The sequence below is a fragment of the Pseudorca crassidens genome, chromosome 19 (assembly GCF_039906515.1).
Source record: "Pseudorca crassidens isolate mPseCra1 chromosome 19, mPseCra1.hap1, whole genome shotgun sequence".
In the NCBI taxonomy this organism is placed as follows: Eukaryota; Metazoa; Chordata; class Mammalia; order Artiodactyla; family Delphinidae; genus Pseudorca; species Pseudorca crassidens.
The window spans coordinates 64,262,576-64,287,105 of NC_090314.1; the positions used below are offsets into that span (position 1 = coordinate 64,262,576).

The 24,530-nt window shown below is 43.0% G+C and overlaps 1 protein-coding gene and 1 long non-coding RNA gene across 9 annotated transcripts in view; one reads left to right on the forward strand and one right to left on the reverse strand.

Annotated features, from left to right (window-relative positions):
- HELZ (helicase with zinc finger) overlaps window positions 1-21,892 on the reverse strand; it is a 155,349-nt gene extending 133,457 nt beyond the window's left edge. For 3 of the 8 annotated variants that reach the window (XM_067715449.1, XM_067715443.1, XM_067715450.1), the window contains exons 1-3: window positions 21,779-21,892; window positions 20,408-20,463; window positions 16,426-16,482 (exon numbers count right to left, since the gene is read on the reverse strand). The gene's annotated coding sequence lies outside the window, so the exon portion shown is untranslated. Of the gene's footprint in view, window positions 1-5,148; window positions 5,730-16,425; window positions 16,483-16,836; window positions 16,929-19,323; window positions 19,402-20,407; window positions 20,464-21,778 lie in introns of those variants that run through there. The other 5 variants (XM_067715445.1, XM_067715444.1, XM_067715447.1 and 2 more) reach the window with 5 other exon arrangements.
- A 597-nt stretch (window positions 21,893-22,489) lies between these two features.
- The window catches only part of LOC137212425 (uncharacterized), a 31,458-nt gene continuing 29,417 nt past the window's right edge, over window positions 22,490-24,530 (forward strand). Inside the window, exon 1 of the long non-coding RNA XR_010937510.1 lies at window positions 22,490-22,668. This is a non-coding gene — a long non-coding RNA (uncharacterized lncRNA). The remainder of the gene's footprint in view (window positions 22,669-24,530) is intronic.

Consider the following 24,530-nt stretch of genomic DNA (forward strand, 5'->3'; position numbering starts at 1 on the left):
AGCCCTTACAGAGGCAATCCGCACTGTGAGCTGCAAAAGTGGGTGCAAGGGGCACCGCCCAGCTCCTTCCCGGGAACCACACTCAGCACCTCAGCATCAAGCCACCATAGCTCTGAACTGTCACTGGACTTCTGTGCTTCAGCTCAATTTATTTTGTGCATCCGTTAGCAAGATGTGTCCTATGGTCACTGCTTCTTCGCTTTACGCCATGTCGGCTTATGGAAGGTTTCCTGGGAATGCTCTGCTTTCAGTCATCGGGGGAAACCCATACTTACTGTCCTCCCGCCTCCCTCCAGCCTGCATATCCACTCTCGGCCTGGCCTTTCCAGCTCTGAAAAGACAACCTGGCTCTGCCCTCTGCCGCCTATATACTGCAGTGAAAGATGAGGGGAGAAGCTGACAGGCAGACAAAAGGCAGCAGCAGTGAGTGAGGCCTGATGACAGACATCGGAAGAGTTCCAGGCCCCTTCAACTTTTGAGATGTTTTGTATAACAAAAAATGTAGAAACACCTAAGGGATGGGATGAGAAAGAGCTCAAAATGGATTTCAGTATTTGTCAGCGTTTGTTAAATATGGGTGGTACATACACGGGGTACAATGTAATATTCTCCACTTTTCTAAGTATGAAATTTTTATTAAAAAAAATACCAAAACACGGTTTTTAAAATTACAGGATATTTAAAATGTTTATACATTTGACAAGTTAACACAAAAAATGAAATCTAATTGTGTTATTCACAAGGTAATCCAACAAATATTTAGAGTATTGTATCCTCAGGCATTACATGGCCTCCCTTTAAACTTCCTCAGCTCTCCCTCAGTGGGCTATAATTCCCAGTTTACTTTAGGGGAACTTAAATATTTAAGTTATAGTTGGTGTTTTTGTCCCTTATACAAACATGCATTAATTTGGGGAAATCAATTATCAAATAAACATCAAAAGTAATCATTTCTACATTACTAACGTGACTTTGCCCATTAGAGATCAGAATGGCATTACAAGATCATCAGTAACTTATTCTATAGGCCAGAGCTGATGCTATTGACATTTTGGGCTGAACAATTCTTCGTTGCGGAAGGCTGTCCTGTGCTTCATAAGATGTTTCAGCAGCATCCCGGCCTCTGACCACTAGGTGCCAGGAGCACGTCTCCTGACTTACAACAACTAAAGATGTCTATCTCCAGACATCAGCAAACGTCCCCTGGGGGGCAAAATCATTCCTGGTTGAGACCTACTGGTATGAACAAGCATACAGTGTTTGCTTGCCCAATAACAGCAACAGAAGATGGATACATCCATGGATTCCAAAGGTCCTAGAATTAGCAAATCTCCTCTATAAAACTCCTAGCCCACATCTAGAAAGTATTACAAAAAGAAGGAAAATGAAACGAAAAACTAACAACACATGAGCTAAAATCTTTGCTAGGGAGAGAACACAGCACAGTGATCCAAAGCACAGACTTGGAGCCAGAGGACTTACATTCAGAACTCACCAGCTGTCACTCACCAACTGTGTCACTCACCAGCTGTGTGACCTGGAGCAAATGACTTAGCCTCAAGTATCTCAACTTGCTCACCTCTAAAATGGCAAGAAGACAACTAATACCTACCTCCTATGGTTATTTATTTTCACTTAAGAATTAAGTGAAATAATACGTGTAAAGTGCTTAAAAGAATGCCTGGCATACAGTGAGTGCTCAGTAAGTGTTAGTTAGCTATTGTTATTTCACTAAAATTCCATATTTTCAATTTATACAAAATGGAAATCACTTTACAGATTTCAACATACAACACTGTATTCATAGAAAATAAAATATCATGCTATGTAACTACTTTATCTACTTGACAGAGGAATTATTTTCACCCATTTTCTCCATCTCGATAAAATAATAATGGTTATGATTATGCAATCATAATAATGATTATGCTCCCCAATAGCCACTGGAGAAACAAGTGTACTTGTACGTCGCTGACGAAGACAAGCTAACCCCTAAAACTGGCTCTGAGGGGAGATCACAAAGACTACCGTCAACATTAATCACCAAACATATTAGCCAGGGATATCTCAATAAAAGTAACACAGAAGTAGAGATTAGGGACAGAATTACTAACTCTGGGAGCTATGGGGGAAAGTGACTTAATTTCAAGAGTTAATGTCTCTGATATGGAGGCTCAGGTGCCCACCTCAGCACTGGATATGAAGATGCCTACCACAATTACGTTTGTTAATTAATCAGGTCCCAACAGTTCATTTCTAACTGCGGTCTCCCTGACCCTCACTGCAGGTACTTCTGTAGTGTAGCTCTCCATACAAGGCAGGTCTCTGGTAACTGTCTTCCCTGGTTCTTCAGAAAACAGCGTGACCTGGCTACACATACTCCTGAAGAAGTTCAAGTGCCTTCTTGAAAAACGTAAAATAAAAACTGCCAGACGAGGTCAAAGAGAGACAATGTCTCAAGCCACGCTAAAATGGACTACAAAAAACACAGATCTAGAAACTACCTCTACACGAGGCCAGCTCCCAGACACACCTCACCATGTAGCCGACACTCTTGGCCAGGATACACGGATACACCCGTGTCTACAGCACGCGACCCTGCTACGTGGTGGACAGACACTGACCAAGCTGGGTCTTGTACAGCCTCTGCCACGGGGACAGAAAGGCCTGGAGAAGGGCGCTGAGTCGCTTGAACCCACCAGTGTGGGAAGAAGCACCACGTCCACCCATTGCGAGGGCCACCCCTATTTGCCTCGACTCTTTCTCTTCGTGTTAAAAATTATCCAACTTTCACCAAAAGAATACACAACACTAACTTTCTGCAAACTCCTGCCCCTGTGGGGAACGGCATTCCTGGAGGATGTAACTTCACAGACAAAAAAGCTGGAATCAGTAACCAAGATTCTAATTCAAATCCATTAACCCCTGTGATCTGTTGCCGATCTACAAAAAGAGCCTAATAGCATATTAGTCGTTTGACCAGCCAGCGTCCATCCCTTTTTCTGGTGATAAAAGCCCACAAATTCCCTCAGAGTAGGTACCTCTCTCCGACTCTCAGTCGGCATGGCTCCAGTGGGGTCGACTCTGCCAAAGAGCCAGGGGTGCCATGTGACCAGAACTGGCCAATCCCAGTCTCACAGCCTCAAACAGTGATTGGCTCCAGGTCAGACATGTGACCCCATAAGAGCCAATGAGACATCATAAGACTTTTGCTGAGGCTTCTGGGAAAGAGACAGGCACTCTTTCCGGCTGAATCTAAACGCTGACAGGCTACAGGGGGTGAATATGCTACAGCCATTTTTGTAACATACAGCTCCTGCAACTGAAGTCCATACAAGGAAAGGCAGAGTTGACTCGTGGGGAGAACCTGAGTCCTGATGACTTTACTTGAGCCCTGAATCCAGCCAGCTGTGCCTGACTTCGCAGTTAGGTGAGCCTAACTCAAACTTCTTTCCAGCTTAAGCCAATTTAGGTTGGTATTTCAGGCAGCTGAAGCGAATTGATGTATATATGTATATCTGATTAGTACCTCACAGGATGTGAAAAATGGAATGAACTGACAGTTGTCTTGTAAAACAGTGTATATACACATGATTATTAAAAACACTGGTCACAGGTATTGATTAATAATAAGTGCAAAGAGAAAAAAGTGGGCATGGGAGAGAAATGACTTACTGTGATACGTGGTTATTCCGACTCTTGAAAATATTCCAAAACATTTGTTTAAACAATTTTATCATAAAGCTATTTCAGCAATAATAATAAAAATAATAACAAGAGCCATTTGCTGAATGCCTACTGTGGGCCAGAGGCTGTTGAAATGACTATACTATGTAATCTGCTTGATTCCTCATAAACGACCTTACAAGGTGGATGTTATTATTATCATTCCCACTAACAGATAAGGAAACTGAAGCACAGAGAAGTTAAGTTACTCACCCACAGTTACACTGTTAATAAAAGGCAGGATTCAAATGCAGATATTCTGATGCAACTCGTGCTTTTAGCCATGACACTGAATCTGAACCTACACTCAAAGTTCTCATGCTGTTCCAGTGAAGCAGAAACTCAAACTCAGGCACTCCCAAAAGCATCAAATGTGAATGTAATATTTTAACCCTGGAAGAGTCTTAAGGACTAATTCCTACATAGTTCTGCATTATGAAAGTATACATACTTAACCACATTAGTGATCATCATTTTTTTAAAAAGTGTGAAAACCCTCACAAACCTCAATCAATTGCATTCTTTGGTTAAACAGAAGTCCTAGGTGTTGCCAAGACTAAGGAGCATATTATATAGTACTACCTTGCCAGAAAATAACATTTGCACCTTCCACAAAGTCAACTTTATGAGAACATTCCCATCACTAAGTTACTTTTCACCACTTTTATAGAACAGAAACTTATTTTAAAATCTACCCATCTTAGTATAATATAAAAAAGAAAAAAATTTATGCATTGGACTTTCTCAAAATTAAACCTTTTTGCTCTTTGAAAGACACTATTATGTTAGAAGGATAGGAAGCCAAGCTAAAGACTGAGAAAAAAACAACTGCAAATCACATACCTGAAAAAGGATTTGTATCCAAATATATAAAGAATTCTCAAAACTCAACAGTAAGAAAACAACCCAATTAAAAGCTAGGCAGGGCTTCCCTGGTGGCGCAGTGGTTGAGAGTCCGCCTGCCGATGCAGGGGACACGGATTCGTGCCCCAGTCCGGGAAGATCCCACATGCTGCGGAGCGGCTGGGCCCGTGAGCCATGGCCGCTGAGCCTGCGCGTCCGGAGCCTGTGCTCCGCAACGGGAGAGGCCACAACAGTGAGAGGCCCGCGTACCGCAAAAAAAGAAAAAAAAAAAGCTAGGCAAAACATTTTAACGGGCACTCCACTAAGAGGATCTAATGATGGCAAATAAGCACACGAAAAGATGTCCAATGGCATTAGTCATCAGAGAAATGCAAATTAAAACCATGATAAGATATTACCACATACCTATTAGAATGGCTAAATTAAAATCACTGATAGTATCAGTGATGTGGAATAGGGGGAATTCTCATACACTGCTGCTAGTGGGAGAATATAAAGTGGTACAGACACTCTGGAAAAAGGGCTGACAGTTTCTTATAAAGTTAAAAATATACTCACTACATCACCCAGCAATCCCCTCTCCCCAGAGACAGCTACCCTAGAGACAGAGAAATGAAAACTATGTTTGCACAAAAGTCTGTACACAAATGTTTACAGCAGCTCTATACGTAACTTAAAAATTGGAAACAACCCTAATGTCCTTCAATGAGTGACAATGGAAAACTACTCAGTAATAAAAAGGAATAAACTTTCAATACATGCAATAACTTAGATGAATCTCAAAGACAGAGTAAAAGAACCCAGTCTCAAAAGCTTACATGTATGATTCCATTTATATGAAATTCTCAAAAAGACAAAACTATAGGAATGGAGAAAAGATCAGTGGTTGCAGAGGTTATAGGACGGGGACAGTTAACTATAAAAGGATAGCATTAGGGAATTCTGGAGAGTGATAATATTATTCTGTATTCTGATTGTAGTGATGGTTGCACAAACTACAAGTGTGAAATTAACAGAATAAAAGAAAAAACTTAGTTTTAGTGTATGATAATTTTAAGAATAAAATTTTTAAATTATTTTAAAAATATGAATCCCAATATCACAATGGACACGGTTTTTAAAAACTGGAAAGAGGGGCTTCCCTGGTGGCGCAGTGGTTGAGAGTCCGCCTGCCGATGCAGGGCACACGGGTTCGTGCCCCGGTCCGGGAAGATCCCACATGCCGTGGAGCGGCTGGGCCCGTGAGTCATGGCCGCTGGGCCTGCATGTCCGGAGCCTGTGCTCCACAACGGGAGAGGCCACAGCAGTGAGAGGCCCGCGTACAGCAAAAAAAAAAAAAAAAAAAAACTGGAAAGAGATAAAGAAGGATAAGTTTGTTAATAAAAGGAAAACCTGGGCTTCTCTGGTGGCGCAGTGGTTGAGAGTCTGCCTGCCGATGGGGGGAACACGGGTTCGAGACCTGGTCTGGGAGGATCCCACATACCACAGGGCAACTGGGCCCGTGAGCCACAACTACTGAGCCTGCGCGTCTGGAGCCTGCGCTCCGCAACAAGAGAGGCCGCGGCAGTGAGGGGCCCGCGCACCGCGATGAAGAGTGGTCCCCGCTCGCCGCAACGAGAGAAAGCCCTCGCGCAGAAACGAAGACCCAACACAGCCAAAAATAAATAAAAAATAAATAAAAATAAATAAATTTAAAAGGGAAATCTATACATTTCCCTTTCTGCAAATGCAGGTTTTCAAGGCAAGAGCAGAGCCTCAGAAAGAATGTCTGCAAACAGAACAATCACTAGTTCACTAGGTACAAAATGTAGGATACTTTTGAAGAATCCCATCACAGCTAGATAACTGGTCCAGGACCAAAAGTAAATACTGGAAGAAAAATGAAGTCAACAGTGTACCACCGAGGTGGCAGGCAGACTGGCCTGGACTAAGACATGTTCAGTAATAGATAATAAGGGAGGTGATTTGTAAGCACCATTCTCGTCCCACTGTGGACTTCCTTCTGCAACAGTGTAAGGATAACCGCCAGATCATCTTGAAATCAAGTCATGAAATATACTTTTATATTTTTAAAAATCAATTATTGTCCTAAATTAACTTTTCTTATTAATTTAGTCATGGTCCTCTTTTACTTCTAAAAAATTAAATCTTATTTGATTAGAGACAGACTTCAAAAAATAAAAATAAACTGTGATCAAATAGCAGGAACAAACAGTAGTAACTAAAATTTCTTCAATCTAAACTGAAGATGATTTCTGTATCTCTGTCTTTTACATTTGTCTCCATTAGGGAAAAAAAATTATCTACCTCATAATTAACTTGGCTGGAATGAATCAGACTGCATTTGTAAAGGTTTCAGAAGACCAATGAGCTGTGCTAAACATTACCACTATCCACCTGAGCAGAAATTACTATACATAAGTTTCTTTACATAACGAACAAAACAAAAATTTAAACAAAAGAAGAACTACTAGAAAAAAAATTAGAGATTCATATTTTTAAGTCAGTAATTTGCCTTTAGTCAGTAATTTGCCTCATACATTATTATTTTCCCTGTGGAAACCCAATTATTATCCTGAAAACAAGACCACTTTAGAAAGTAAATGCATTGTGACAAAAGAAAGAAAAAGCAGATTGATACATTATTAAAATAACTCACATGCCATACCCTGAGGAGTAAGGAAGCCATGGCAGAGCAGGCCCCCTTCTCCTCAGTGGACAGCACAGCTGTGGGGAAGACACTGCAGCTAGCACAAGCATGTCACACTTCCTCAGGGAGGAAGCAAGTTACAGACCACTCTAGAGAGGGCGCCCATAAACTGACAGCCATGCTCATTACCCAACGTCCAGGCCACCCACAGGCTGACTGCAACCCAACTTTCCCACCATTCCCACACAGGCCCCAGGGACCGTCAGGCCTCTGAGGCTCTGCCAATGCCCTTCCCTCTACCCAAATATCCTTTCCCTCCTCTCTCCGGACCTGAATCCTGCCCAGCTCTAAATGAACACTTCAAGGCCTATTTCCCTAAGAATGCCTCTCTCAAAACCAAAATTACTTCCTATAGAATGATCTGCCTCTTACTCATCCATTATCTTGGATTAAATACATCATGTAAGATGCCTTATCTGACGAACACAACTATTTTATAAATAGGAGTCATGTTTTATATCATCTATATCCCCATGACAACCATTCAGCTCACTAAAACCATTCAATAAATACTCTAATTGAATTTCCGAAAGAGTTGACCTAAAATAACCTACATGCCAAGCATTCCAAGAACTGTCCTGAACCAAATTCACTTCTCATTCGAATGCCAATGTCATAGACAGGGATGTTGTATTGTCTTGAAATGTACTTGCCTTTATGCAAAACTAGAATCTCTGATGAATCTATGGGACACACATGTAAAATATTCTGCAAAGTAAAAAAGCTTTACTTATTGTACTGTGCTTAATATTCAGCCAGACTTGCATTTTTCTCTAAAACTTATAAAATTACTGAGTATGCAAGAAGCATTAGAAGGGAGACTAAGTCTATTGAGAAGAAAACTGGAAGCGAAGGTCATCAATCATTTTCTACTCTGAATAATCTCTTTCATAAAGAGGTAAATTCTCCTAAATTCCAGAATGAATGGAATTCAATACAGCAAAGTAAAATGCTTTAAATACATAAAATAAATATCTTGATGGACCTTCCACCATGTGTTTTAGTAACTTAAATTATTAAAAAAAAAAACCCTAAATTTAAGAAAAGTTATATCAAGAGCTAAAATTGAGATTTTTTTTTCCATCTATTACTTTGATTTTCCAGGCCCATTTTTGAGAATGGTCAGCATTCTGGATCAATAATTCCAAATTATTTCTTGAAGAGAGATTCCTCCCAAGTCATTTAACATGCTTACTAATCAATAAAGATATGAAAAAACAAAAAACCCATATTTATGAAGCAAGCAAATTATATTAAAAGACTGACTTTGAGAAAAGGTTGCTGCTTGCCAAGAAAATTTTATTATTATAAAACATTTTCTGTCATTTGTATTTCTTCATTTTCCCTTCCAGATTATCTGTGTAGCCTTGTAAACACATCATAATCCAAAGCAGTTGAGCTTTATAAATAAAATGTAAATCAACGCAAGAGAGCCAACTGCATAATTAACACAAAAGCATACCGGGCTTCCCTGGTGGCACAGCGGTTGAGAGTCCACCTGCCAATGCAGGGGACACGGGTTCGAGCCCTGGTCCAGGAAGATCCCACATGCCGTGGAGCAACTAAGCCCGTGCACCACAACTGCTGAGCCTGCGCTCTAGAGCCCGCGAGCCACAACTACTGAGGCTACACACTGCAACTACTGAAGCCCACGCACTCTAGGGCCTGTGTGCCACAACTACTGAGCCTGGGTGCTGCAATTACTGAAGCCCACGCACCTAGAGCCCATGCTCCGCAACAAGAGAAGCCACCACAATGAGAAGTCCGCACACCACAACGAAGAGTAGCCCCCACATGCCACAACTAGAGAAGGCCCACGTGCAGCAACAAAGACCCAACACAGCCAAAAATAAACAATAATAAAAAATAAATAAATAAAGGCATCATCACATAAAAACAAATGAGGAAATAATTTTTTAAAAAAAGAATAACTGGTGGGGCAATGGTTAAGAATCCGCCTGCCAGTGCAGGGGACACGGGTTTGAGCCCTGGTCCGGGAAGATCCCGCATGCTGCAGAGCAACTAAGCCCGTGCGCCACAACTGCTAAAGCCCGCACGCCTAGAGCCTGTGCTCCGCAACAAGAGAAGCCACCACAGTGAGAAGTACACGCACCGCAATGAAGAGTAGCCCCTGCTTGCCGCAACTAGAGAAAGCCCGCACACAGCAACGAAGACCCAACGCAGCCAAAAATAAATAAATTAAATAAATAAATTTTTAAAAAAAAGAAACTAAAGAAATAAAATATATTTTGGGGAGAAATAGGAAAAATTATACATGGACTTGATATCTGATAGTATAACTATTAGTATTACTGAATTATCTTCTTAGGTGTGATAATGGTATTATGTTTATGAAGAAATATGTCCTCATTCTTAGGAGACACATGGTGAAGTATGAATGAAATGCCATCTAAGATGTCTGCCACTTACTTTCACCTGGCTCAGGAAAAAGAAAAATTCTAGCTATTTGACAGAGAAAGAGAGACAAGGCAAATTATGACATAACGCTAACAATTGGGTATTAATTATACTATTCTTACAACTTTGCTGTAGGCGTAAAGATTTTCATAATATAAATTAAACTAACAGTTTTCTTTAACTTAAAAAAGATTCAAAACACAAACTAATCCAGAAGTTATAATCTTCTCGTAAATATATTTTATTTTATGCTGCTTAATTCATCTCCTCCAAATTAAAAAAAAAAAGATTGAAAAGGGGTGACTTATTTTACATAGTAAGGAATTATAGCTAACATCCAGGAGTAATATTTAGGTTTCCTTCAAATTGATATTGAATACAGTCTTTTTAATCATCTGAGCAGTTTATACTGATCTTGGGCTCATTAATTGCTAACTTACCTAGTTTTTTTAAATAAATATGTTTATTTGTGGGGGTTTTTTTTTTTTTTTGCGGTACGCGGGCCTCTCACTGTTGTGGCCTCTCCCGTTGCGGAGCACAGGCTCCGGACGCGCAGGCTCAGCGGCCATGGCTCACGGGCCCAGCCGCTCCGCGGCATGTGGGATCTTCCCGGACCGGGGCACGAACCCGAGCCCCCTGCATCGGCAGGCGGACCCCCAACCGCTGCGCCACCAGGGAAGTCCAATATGTTTATTTGAATACAATTACCTTATCCCTTAAAGAAGCCAGAAAGAAGATTAAATAACCCAGAAGACACAGTTGGAAACTGTAAAGAGGTATAAGAAATAGAGTCACTGGCAGAAGAGAAGAGCAGATCTCTTACAAAGCTGCATTCCATGTACCCTGCCTGGGTCAGACATAGTTCATCTTGAGCCAAAGATCCAGTAGACACCCATCTGCCCAAAATGCCTTTTTCCAACTGAGTAAGAAGTGAAAATGCTAAGACATATGAGAACATTCGTTGCTGTCTACAGCTAACTGAATTAGAAATCTTTAATACCATTTCTAGTCCTGAAATTCTATTATTCTACATAAAACACCTTTAAAAACAAGTATATATTATCATTTCACACCCATTAGGATGGCTACTATCAAAAAAATAGAAAATAACTGTTGGTGAGGGTGTGGAGAAATTGGAACCCTTTTACATTTCTGGTGGACATAAAATGGTGCTACTGCCATGGAATACAAATACGGGGATTCCTCAAAAAATTAAACACAGAATTACCATATGATCTAACAATTCCACTTCTGGGCATTTCCCAAAAGAACTGAAAGTAGGGACCTGAACAGATATGTATACACCCAAGTTCACAGCAACATAATTCACAACAGCCAAAAGGTGGAAGCAACCCGAGTGTCTATCAAAAAAATGGATGAATTTTTAAAAATATATTTACATACAATGGTATATTATTTAGCCTTAAAAAGGAAGAAAATGCTGCCACATGCTACAATATGGATGAACCTTGAAGACATGCTAAGTGAAATAAGCCAGTCGCAAAAAGACAAATATTGTATCAGTGCACTTACATGAGGTACCTATGGTATGAATGGACCCTATTCAAATTCTTAGAAACAGAAAGTAGAATGATGTTTGCCAGGTGCTTGAGGGAGAGGGGAATGGAGGGTTAGTGTTTAATGAGTACAAAACTGCAATTTGGGAAGATGACAAAGTTCCGGAGATGGATGGTGGTGCTGGCTGTACAACAATGTGAATGCACTTAATGACACCGAATTGTATGCTAAAATGATTAAAATGGTAAATTTTATGTTATGTATATTTTAACAATATTAAAAAAAACCCCACAAGTATGCAAGCCGTAATACCCTCCTAACCCTCCTTAAAAGGAGTGAGACCCATGTCCTAATCCCGATGCAAACTTAAGGAATGCTCACTGCCCATTTCCCAATCTTCCCTGCCCATGAAGGAGAAACAAGAGCTGGCAGGGCAGCGCCAGAGCCAGGGGCGGGAAATTGGTCCTGATGTTCGTCCCAATGAATAAACTCAGAAAAGCCAAAACAGAGGGTAAGGCCCAAGGTGACTGACAGAGGCAGGCCAGGGAAGAGAAGGCAAAGGCAGAAGGAAGGAAATCCTTGAGAACATGGGCAGCTGGTGAGACTGGGAAGGGACACCACAGCTGTGTGCAAAAGGAGGAGCAGAGAACAGGGGAAATCAGAGAAGGGAACTGCCCCAAGGTAAGGAGAGAGCAGCAGGAGAAAAAGAAGAATTGTAAACAAGAAGGGCTTCATTCAAGAAGCCATTCTTCCCAAGTACCAGCAGGAAAATGACTTCCTTCCACTGAGGTGGCCATTTGTATCTAAAGAAACCAAGAAAGTTGGTGAAGCCTATAAAAAGTTAGGAAGAAAAATACTTGTCAATGTAAGAATATTAATATACCCCCATCCACAGAGAACTGTGTACTGCCATTTTTTTCATTTGTTTTTGTCTTTTTTCTCCCACAAGAAGAGAACACTTACTTGTTTAGGGATAATTTCAATCAGGGCCTACCTTTTTTATTTGTATCAAACACTAGTACGCCATGAATGAGCTGAAGAGTTCTAATGGCACAGGGGTAAGAGTATAGGCTTGAAGCCAGCTCTGCCTCAATATGAATCCTGGCATTGTGACCTGAGGCAATCTGCTTAAACATTTGCTTTGATTTCCAAATCTGCAAAATGGGAATAATAACAGTGCTACACTTCAAGGCATTGCTGCAAGAATTAAATAGGGTAAAATATGAAAGCACTTAGAACAGTGTCTGGCCCACACTAATCACTATTAAGGTATTAGCTTCCTATTATACTCCAGACCTAGAACATGAGCTCCAGGAGAGCTGAGATTTTGCCTGTTTTGTTCCCTGTTGAAGCCTCAGGTACCTCACATAATTCTTTGCTGAATAATAAAAATGTACTGAATGCCAGCAACACAGAAGCCCAAAGGAACAGCATCACCTTTCTGTTATTACCAACAACTAAAACCTGCGTCACTTCAGGCTCACAGTTCACAGAGGGTTTTCTACACCTTATCTCAGGTGATTCTGTGACGCTGCCATTATTACCTCCATCTCACAGACAAACGAAGGCTCAGAAGACGTAAGTGATTTGCCCAGGAATTCTGGCAATTAATACTACTTCTGTTCACTCTAGACCCCCACCCAGAAAGCTCAGAACATACCCTACTGAACTGTTCAATTCTCCTTAACTACAGATACCCAGAGTTCAGGTTCACCAAAACACTCTATCCGATTTACTTCAATATAACTGATGGAGAGGGAGGAAACAGATGAAACAGCATTAGTAACTATTAAAGTTGAACAACGGGTACAGTGGGACTGATTATACCCTTTCCACTTCTATACATCTGGAATTTTCCATAATAAAAAAAATGTAATTAAGAAATAAACTCTTCACTCCCAACATAAGCTCTGCCACTTCCAGCTTCCTATTGAGCACACCTGGGTGCGAGGAAAACACCGCAGAGAAGATTCTCAGTCTGAGGCAGTGAAGAGAGTGCTGGACTGGGAATCAGGCAGCTGCAGTCTACACTCTGCTTTATCTAACTGTGAGACCTCACTGGTCCCTCTAGTTCCTCTGGGCCCTGAACTTCCTCATCTGTTCCTTCCAGGGTTAAGATTCTGATTTCACCTTTCTACTAGTTCCTTAAACTCACAAAACCAAACTCGTCTTTTCTCTATCCTAAACCCCTAAGGCCTGTTCTTCCTCCTGACTTCTGTATTCCTGCTGCCCCATTCTGCCAGCCATCCAACCATAAAAACCTCAGCATCATCTCTGACTTGAGACATAGAACTGACTGTTCGCTTCCCCTCCTACCTAATCAGTCACCACATCTCTCTGTTCAACCTCCAAAATACCTCTTGACTCCACCACCTCCTTTCATCCCCAAGTACACCAACTCAGGCACTCATCATCCCTCACCTGGAGTAATACCAGGAACCCAACTGAAAACGCTGTCTCTAGTTTCTCCTCACTGACAATCCATCATATTCATTCTCCAAAACCCAGTCATGACCTCTCAACAGCCGCACTGTCCGCTATGTTCCTTCATGTAACCCAGGGTCCGGGTAATTTGGATACGCAGTTTCCGGACAGCCACCTCATTTCCAACACCACCCCTCAGCCTTTGCTCAAGCTACCCTTCCCTCCAGAATGCCCCCTTCTTGCCATGGCGCCTCAATTTCACAGTGGTGCAATTTAAATGCCACCTCCTCAGTTGAAGTGTTAGCTTATATCCCCAAGGGGGCAGTATCACTCCCTCCACTGAACCCCTAAGCACCTTGTCTGAACCCCTCTTACAGCACCCTTCAAATTCCTATTAGTCCTTTCTTGTTTTGGTGCCCCTACTCTCTCTACTAGATGATTCGTTCCTTGTCAGAGGAAATGATGTTTTATTCATCTTTGTATCCTTCAGAACAGAGCTTCTCAAAGTGCCGTGGCACTGTGGTATGCCGTGAATGAGCTAAAGACGTTCTAGTCAGTGATCCCCTCAGCCCTCCACAAAGCGACTTCAGAGCCAAAGTCCCAACAAGTCAAGCCTCTAGCAGCCTCAAGCAGCCCCCTCCTTCAACCAAGTATATGCCATGATGACTTGAGAAGCACTGAGAGGACGCAACACATGGTACACACGGATGCGTACTAAACATTTGCCGAACTGAATCTTGGAATAACTCACCTGTTCCCCTTCAACCACTATTCTCAAGAAAATTTACCATCTAGACTAGACTCTCTCTGAACATTCTCACTGAACATGTTCTGATCATCTTTTTAATAAGCACCTGTTTATTAGCTGGTTATACGTGCCTTACCATCCAAAGCCCACATCGATAGTTTACTGATTAAAATAGCAAAGGATATGAACAAACAATTCACCATGAAGAGACTCAAAGAGAAAAATTCAACGTTATAGAACAAAGAAGTACAAATGCCACTTTACACGATTAAATAAGCAAAAACTTTTAAGGAAAAAATGTATTTATATCCAGTTGTGGTGAAACAGGTTCGTCTGTATATCTGTTAGTAGTACAAACTGGTATAACATTCTTAAAAAACAGTATGGCGATATATATCAAAAGCCATAAAAACATTCATACCATTTAACACAATAATGCATTCAAAAATTTATCCTAGAGATATAATTAGCCAGAAAAAAATACAATATCTACAATAACATAGATTCAAGTATTAACTGAAAACCAGCCAGCAACATAAACATCTAACATAAAAAGATTGAAGTAAATTACTGACGGCATGACTTGATGAAATATTTTGCAGTCTCTCAAAGTGTAATCATGTCAATTAAAATTGTGACAACTATAACATGGAAATGTTTCATAATCTAATAAATAAGAAAAATTCAAATTATATGCATCATAATTAAAAATGAGTACAATAATATATATGTGTGTGTGTGTGTGTGTGTGTATATATATAGATATAGATATATATCTATACATATATATTTTTTTAACAGAATGCCAAAAAGAAAATCAACTGTTTTAGGGGTAGTAACCCAAATACTTAACAATTTACTTAATAACAATTCTTAAATTATTTTGTAATTTAAGAGAGAAAGTTCTACCATACTAAGGAAACTAGGGGTCCCAGGATGCAAACTCGATATACTCTCAGGAAGAGGACCACACCTCTCTTTTACTGCTCACTTTGGCCTTAACTGAGAACGCTCATGCACTTCTTATCACAATGACCTATGACAACCCAGACCCCAGCTTTCCAAGGACCAAGAAACCAGCTCAACTAGTCTTCTGATCACCCCCATGAACCTGCGGGGGGATGAATGTGCAAACTACCCTAACTCAAGAAACAACGTTTTACTTTAGCAATCAATAAGTAGCCAAGCCTAAGTTTAATTATAAACCCTAAAAGTATATAGCATTGTCTCATTAAAGTCTCTGGGACTAGTATTAAAAATGTATCAAAAAATAATTTTAGCACTGATGCCCCACAAGAACAATATTAAAACAGTCTTCTGTTTTTCTGTAGTATTACCGTTTTCTTAGTTTAATACTGAATGGCCAAGATACTATAATGGACCAAGAAGATTACTAACTGTGAAATAATAAATATTCAAGACTAAAATGTTATTCTTAGGGCATTTCAGCAAAAAACAAATAATTTGAAGGACTAATACAACCATTAGGAAAAAAGTTTAACCTTTTGTTTCCTTTGATATGTTCTTGGCATCTAGATCCTCAAAAATGCAGATATATACAGTCATTCATGACAATACACACACAGTAGATAACAGGGAAAACAAACAATTTAATACTTAACCCGTTCATCAGAGCACTGGGTGATCAACACTCAAGAATGCTGACACAAAAACTGAAGGACCTCTGAAGATCCAATCATATGCAGATAGGTTGAATCCCTGTGCAGTTACTCATTCAAAACAGAAGTGGAAGATTAACCTACCCGCACTTCTCCTCAAACAAACTGACAAAGCGTCAGGCAGTCTGTTTGGAGTAGGTTCACCATCATCCAGTCTGCTCCAGAAGTAGCCAATTCAGTCAGGTCACCACTGCTGCACCAGTGCCCTACTTCCTCCACCTTGTCCCACCTCATCTTGCTGACCAGACACCCTCCTCTAGATTAAGTCTCTTTTGTCTTTTCCTCAGGCATTATCAAGTTCTTGCTTTGTAAATAAGGCTCTCCCAGACCTTACTCACCTGCAGTTCACTGCACTGGGTATCACCCAAATAGCCCATCAGAGCTCTTTATAATTTCTGAAAGAGAGAGAAGGAACCTTTTAATACATACTAGAAAACACCACTGCTGATGTATCAGTTCTGAAGCATTTGTATCCAGTGGTCACAGCATATGGTCTTTTGGTCCACAGTACTTCAATAAAATGTAGCATAACCAGCCAGGACCAAGAGTCCTGAGATAAGGGTCCAGAGATAAAAGTTTGGTTTAATGTTGCTACTAATCAGCTGTGTGACCTTGGGCAAGTCACTTGACTTCTCCAGGCCTCAATTTCCTCATCTGGAAAATAAGACAGACTAGATAGAAGCAGCAGAGCATACTGCAATGGAAAGAGAACGCCCTTTCCAAGGCACAACGCCAGCACCACTACTTACTAGTCTTGCGACGTTATGTTCGTTAATTCACATTTAACCTAAATTTCCTCTGCAAAGCAGAAATAACAGCTATCTTGGAGTTGTTCTGAAAACTAAAGGAAAGATAATGAGTTATAACAAGCCTATAGTAAGTATACTGTGCATCTCATCATAAAATTCCACAGATGATAATTACCAACATTACTCCCAGCCCTAAGGTTATGTGAATTCAATTTCCAATTATTTATTTCCTTACAAGATCAACAAATCAAAACTTTACCAACCTGACAATGCAATTAACTGTTTGAGTGTTTCACTAACAATTCAATTACAGTTATCTTAAACTAATGGAAGTTTAAGATTATCAATATTAATTAACATTACAGGAAATAAGGGCGGAATCCCTGCCTGACATCTAAACGGGTTCAGTGGCCATGCCTTCCCTGACTTCTCCCTCTGCTTTCACTACTGCCCGGGCACCTAGGCAAGAGAGGTCTTCCAAACACCACGTAACACCAACTGCTTTCTACGGTCAGATTAGGGGGACATGGCTAAAGATGGAGGAAGGAGAGCAGAGGCTTTTTATCTTTTTTCCTACATACACTTAGCACTGCTCCGATCTGTTTACCATAGCATGCATCAGTTTTACATAAAAATAATAATTTTTTTAACTATATTAGTTACACATATTGCCTACTGAAAGGAAGCTCGCCTCACAGGAATATTTTCACCACAAGGAGAATATCGACAGAAGAAAGCAAAAAGGCAAATTCAGATGTTCCGAGAACACCTAAAATATGGCACAGAAATAACAAAAATCACAAACATTCACACGTCACAATGGTTTACTCAAAAAAATTTGCCGTGCATTCTCTGAAGAACCTAATGATGAATCAGAGTTTTGGAGAGTCAAAACAAGTTGAACACACAAATTCTGGCTTTACCATACAACTTCCTGCCCCTGGAGAAACTGACCCAGTACAATTTACACCAGGAAACAAGTTGGTATGACTCTTCAGTAGTACACTGAAAAACTTTCAATTTGCTTTATACAATTGGTAGCTTTTAAAATAAAGATATATACATATATAAATATACATGTACACATATATATACATATAAATTAAAAATCTTCATGTTATATCTACTATTTATTTTTGAAAGAGGAATATTAACTCTATTAAATTCAGTGTGGCTCAAAAGGATAATCTCAGCCACCGGGGAAGGGACAGACCACTAAGTTTTACGCTGCTCCTAGCCAATGCTACCGAAGCCATCCCAACTACACCCAGCAATTTAAATGAACTACAAGCTGCTGTGGCCACACTCTCCACACATATACTTCTCTCCTAGAAAACAATTCAAACTATTACTTAGAAATCAAATTATATTTGCGTGTATACTTATCCAAGTTTATGGAAATAAACAGCCATAACAATCTGTTTATAATTTTTTAAGTAGCTCCTCCCCACCTCTTGTTTACCGACAAGTTGATAAACTTGGCCCCAAATCTACTATGCATTTAAAACAACAGGCAAAGGACCTTACTTCTTGTGCTGGGCCTGCATTTAGAATCTTAAATATAGTCTGACAGATAATTATAGACTAATTTGCATTTAATATCAATACCATGCCTACTTCTTAAACAGAGAACAAAAATGCATGTGTAAGATCTGGTCTACTTATTTGTAGGTCCCTCTGCAATATTCTTAGCCTTTCATGAATATGCTCTATATTTTTAAACTACACAAGGCCTTTGCAAGTAGGAATGATTTCCCCTGTTATTTTGGCATCACTCCCTTCTCCAGTAAAACACTGGACTGTCCATAAATGTATACAGACTTTAAAACAATGTAGATTGAATACTTATGGTATTAGAAATGAAACTTCTTGCTAACAACTGCAAAAATCAAGCACACCAGCTGACAGAGGCACTTACTGACTCCCCAAAACTCCCGCCTTACCTAAAAATAGTGTCCCAGCTTCCCAGCCAAAAGGACAGACTAAAAAAGCTGTGTCTTCATTCAGCTCAAAGACACAGACCCCGCTTCACCACAAACTTCAATACTATGGCATTTCCCATTTTAGAATGCTTCGTGTGACAACCTGTTCGGTGGCCAACCACCAACTTCACTTTGAAGTGAATACTAACACTTCACATGGTCTACATGTGTGAAAATTGTGGAAAATGTCTTGACACAGCTCAGGCCAAACAACACTAGCCACACAAGATTACCTATTTCTAAATATTCCCTTTTGGATTATAAACAAACATCTCCATAGGCCCAAAAGTAGATCATTGGTTCTTTCCACAAAGTAATATGTATTAAAAAAAAAAAGATAAAAGGTACAGTTTGGGAGGTCTAAGGCATGAATATGCCTCCATCTGTAAGCTGAAAATAAATAAATTTTAAAATCCATATTTGCTCTGCTAAGAATAAAAATAAATGTAATACACACAAGCACTTCTGAGTTTCAAACACAAGCAAATGTGGTGTGTGCACTTACAAAAAGATCTTGGTTTATGTCCACCTTCCTCTCCCAAGTTTTTTTTTTAAGGCAAAAATGTCAATTGTATGCCTCAATCTGGAATAAAATAAAGCACAGCTTACTCTTCTTAAACAGATGTGTGATAGAGATGAAAACTTTGTGAGTGGACTTCAAAATTCAAAGGCTACCCAGATGTGTTAAAGGAAAAAAAAAAAAACGCTGCAGTAACCAATCTACCATAACAACTTACATTTTCTCAATAAACCATAGTAAAATATTTTACAGACACACTCACACACACTGTAGTATAGTACATCTACGATGACTAAAATAAAAAATAAATAAAAAGATATATTTTTAAAGTTGAGAAAATTGCTTGTGAAGAATGTAAAATTAGCAAACCACTCTCCTTCTCACCAGTACAGAATACTGACTGTTCATTGACACTATATTAATAATGTTCTATAAATCCAAAGCCTTATAAGTTAGATTAAATAAAGCAACACTCTGAATTCACACACTACATGTGACCAGAAGATAATGACAAGCCAGTCTCATCCCTAATAACCTATAACCAAAATGCAACACTATCATTTTTATTTCCAAATAATTATGAGACAAGCACTGTTCCATTTTTCAGAAAATAAAAGCAGGATGTGCCTGAAATAACGCTTTCCAATGGAAAGGGTGTACTTTACACGAGTCCCACAAACTGCAGACATACAAAATCCACATACACAATCACTAACACTCAATGCAGACTAAGTGATGGACACCAAAGCACAGATAAAATTAAGACATTCAATTAAAGTTACACAAGGGAATTTAAATAGGCAAACTATAATTACCCCTGGTGAAGATACTAATCAAGGATGGCTGCAAATAACACTTGGCTCTGGATAAGCTCCAGTAGCTGAAAAGTTTGGTATACTTGACACAGTTGTCCTTTCCAAATCTAGCCCTGCCTCTACTCCCATTTGACTGAGTGAGTGATTTGGAAATAAAGATGGCCCCATCAAATTACTTAGTTTCAGTCTCACCCTCATGACTTGATTAAAATAAAGAAGGAAAAAAGGTAAATCATTTTTAACTGCAGTCTCACCTTACACATCTCACCAGCACTGTAGTTCTTTAGTGATCAATTACTTCATCCAATTCCTGAGATAAACAGAAAAGTATAATGTGTCTATACAACACCAGTAAGAGACATGATCAGTAGCAAACATTCTATCAGCCTGAAGTGAAAGGGCATATAAATTTCAAATGGAAAAAGTTACCAAAATGGTATACAGTATGCAGCTTTGTAAATGAGTCTGTTTGCTTTACTTTAAAACAAAAACATTTCCTCTCTGTGTGATAAAAGAATAATTATAAAGTGCTCTTAAAATCCAAACATAAAAATGTCATATCTGACTGACCTTACTTTCAAAACATGAAATGAAAAAAAAGGAGAAAAAAGAAGAGATGAAGGAGAAGAAATCCATTCATAAGAGTTTAAGAGGGCAAAATTAACAACTAGCCAGGACGACGCCTTCCTCCCCCTCCCCCCGCCCAACTCCAGGAATCCACTGTCTCTGGAGTTCCACATCTATGAACGATTTGCCTGAAAAGTGTAAGTGGTGAGGGTGAAGGAACAACAATTTTGAGTTTCAAACAAAACCTGAGGGTCTCAATCCAAGAAGAATCCTAAGACCCTGATTTCCAACCCTGGCTGGAGAATCCTCAGCAAAGGGGAGGGTGCAGAAGCCTCAAATAATTTGGGGGGAGAGCAATCAAAGTTCCTTAGATAAAACTGCGGTCCCTTAGCTCAAGAAAAGGGAAGTCTTGAAGGAATCTCCAGGAAAGGATCCTCTGTTTTTATTTTTGTTGATGTGCTTGTGGGCCAATGAGAATTTCCGAGGAGGGGGCGGAGAAAGGGGGTAAAGAAAGTAAAGCTCAGGCAACAGCCCTCGGCGGGGGAGGGAGGGGTGCACCCCTGACCCACTTTTCCCCGCGCCCACCCTCCGGCCCCCGCCCCACCCCGCGGGGAAGTCCGAGCCCAGAGGGGGCAATCGAGCGGGGCGTGGGAGGCCTGCACGCTCCCCACCCCCAGCCGCGACCCGGAGGAGGCGAGCGTGCAAGGCGGCTCGACTCCCCCTCCCGGAGTGCCGTGGGCTGGACAAACCTCCCTCAGGCTCGCGGCCGGGGTCTGCGAGGCCCCCTCCACGGCCTGGGCCGAGGGCTCCGCGGCCCCCAGCGGAGGGGAAGGGGGCCAGGGAGGGGAAGAAGCTGTAAACAGCCCCAGCGTCCGGGCCTCGCCTCGAAGAGCCCCGCTTCCCAGGCCCCGCCGCGGGCCGTCTGGGCCCCAGGCCCGCCCCGGGGCCGCCCTTCCCGGGACTCGGAGGACCGGAGGGGAGTCCGGTCCCCTCTCCGGAGGGCTCCGGCAGCTCGCGGAGCGGTCCCAGCAGCAGAGAAGGGGGAAGTCAGGACTTACCTGTCATTACTTTCTACGCCATCTTGGATCCACTTGTCAACGTCCCCACAAAGCATTATGGGTAAGAAAGAGCCTTTAAAGTGACTCCCCCCCTCGCTCGGCCTCGGACTCCCGCCTCCCGCCGCCGGCGCCGCCCCTCGGGCCGCACCTCCCGCCCGGAAAGTTGCCCCGGGTGGCTGGGAGGCCCAGGGGCCCGCAGCCCGGCCCTCCTCCCTCCCCCGTACTGTTTGCCTTTAAAATTCCCCCCCTCCATGTTTAAAAACGTGGCTTTGGGTCTTTCCCGTCGCTCCTGCCCCGGCCTCCCTTCCCCCCACCCTTCGCCTCCACGCCGGTTCCTTGTACCCCGCCGCCCTCCTGTCCTGGCAGACACCCCACGTCTGCATTTAATCAGCCCGAGGTTTCCCTGCTGCTGGCAGCAAAGAGCTGCTCATTGATTTATTTATGCGTCTGTTATTGCTCTAGATCTTCGGTGCCCGGAGGCGGGCTTCTGCTTCCCGCCCCCGGGCAGCCGGGGGTCGCCCTCGGGGCCCCGGAGCCCGGCAGCCCTGCAAACCAACCGGCGCTCTGACTGCCGCATCCGCGGATGTAAAGATGCCTCTGTCCTGCCAAACCGTTCTGGGGCCGTCGGGCTCCGGAACCTGGGCGGACACTGGGTCCCCGAGCCAACCGGCATCGTAGCGCGTTAGGGAGGGGGAGGGGAGTACTAAGCGAAAAGCAACTTTTACCCCTGTTGACTCTCCCTTCCGCTGTCTCCTCCCCTCGGCCGGTAATGCGATCCGCGACCCTCTAGATGGGGACCCCACCCCTCCCCTAGGAATGTGGTTTTGGGCTCTGCCGAATCCACCCTTTTACAGTCCGGGCTGCTTGCGAACTGGGACTTCCCGAGGCAGGTAACTCGGGGGCGCAGATTGCGAGCTCTGGCCGGGGAGCAGAGGCGCGCCAGGGCTCGAGGGAGGGTCCGGGAGAGGGGCCGGGGCCGGAAGGAGGGTGCGCCCGCCGCAGTCCACCTGCCGGGTCCCAGCCGGGCGGCGAGCGCTGGCGGCCGGGCGAGCGAAGGACCGCGGGCAGCACTCCGGCCCAAGGCTGGTTGGGGGACGCTCAGGTCGCCTGGCTGCGACGGGGCGCGCTGGAAGTAGGGGCGCCGAGATGCTAGCCGGGGAACCAAGCGAGCGACCCCGCAGCCCACGCCCGTCGCCTGGGCCTCTGCTCCTGCCGGAGGGCTCGCTGCAGGGGAGCTGAGCCCTCTCGCGATACTCGCCGCCCGTTTTCGATTGCGCGGGCGAGCAGAGCATCCGCCCGCGCCCTCGCGCGGTGGTCCCCTTGCTCCGGGGCCCGTTGGTCAGTCCGCCGAACTCTCACCTCCCATTGCCACTGGTCTCTGCTTTGCAGACTTTGGGGGCCTACTCTGGTTGCTTTTTTGTTTCCCCCAAGCAAATTTTGACCAAGAGGTGTCCAAGGGAAAATTCCTCCAGGACACCAAGACTTGCGAAATTGTATTCGGTATAAAATGCTGTTGAAAGGCTCTGAAATTAGAAGAATGCACAGGCATTAAAGCCCTCCTTCGGTGCACAGGGAGGGCCTGGGACCTTCGGGTCCACCCAAGGGTTTTATGCTCCTCCAGACCCTACGAGAAGCCTCTCTCGAGGAACCTGGACGGTTGCTGACAGAAGCCCTGCCCCCGGGGAGCTAAAAACTCCACCAGGCAATTGTCCCGGCCAAGTGAGAAGAGTGGGGTGTAGACTCATTAAGGGATTGGCCCGGGGTCAGCAGTGAGGGAGGGAGCGAGGTGGTGAGTCACTGCAGGCCTGCTGAGAACGCAGCGTGCCGGGAGGGCCCTCGCCTGAGTCACCAATTCTCTGAGCTCCGAGTGAGTTGGGAAACTGGAGCCCGGAGCCAAGTTCTTGGACAATCCAGGCCCCGCCGCCATGCGGGGCCGTGGGCTGGGGGCGGGGAGGCAGCGCTGCTCGCGACCCTCTGCCGCTGCCCGCTGGAAAATGAGCCGCCCCGCCCGTCTGGTGAAGGCTCCAAAGTCTCTTCTTTACGCGGTAGCCAGTTACTGTTTCCAGTCCCCCTTCTGCACCTAGTCAGCCACTCCTATGCACTGACTTATTGGTTGCTTTGTGTTTACCCGGCACCTTAATATGTGTGGTCTGAGTTTCCTGTAATTCAGCACTCAATAAGCTGACGGCAAGGACTGTACCTCGCCGACGTTTCTTTAGTAGGTGCTTTTCTTGGCCTTGCATAGGCCTGGACCCAGAGAAGAGCTTGATATATGTGATTGCCAGACCCACCCTTTCGTCCAATACAACGTGCATCCTGGCCCATCCTAGTGCAAGATGCCACCTGTGGCCTCAGCTAGAAAACCCTCCTAACTCCTTTCGCTGCCTCCACTCTGCCCCCTACTGTCTGCTCTCCATCTGACCAACCCAGTGAGGTCTGCGAAATGTCACGTGAGTCCTCTGCTTAAACCCACGGGAGGTGTCCTCGCCACACTTAGAATAAAATCAAATTCTTAACCATAGCCTACGAGGTCCTGTGTGAGGGGGCCCCTCGCCATGATCAGCACACTGGCCTTCAACAGTCCCCTGCAGCACTGCAAGCCTCCCTCCAGCCAGATCCTTGACCCCCAGATCTGATGGCCGTCATCCTTTTAGCACTCAGGTCTCAGCTCAGATGTCCCCTCCTGGAAGAGAATTTTCATGATCCCCTTCACCAAAGCAGGGCATTCTCTGTTCTTTTACCCTGGATTAGG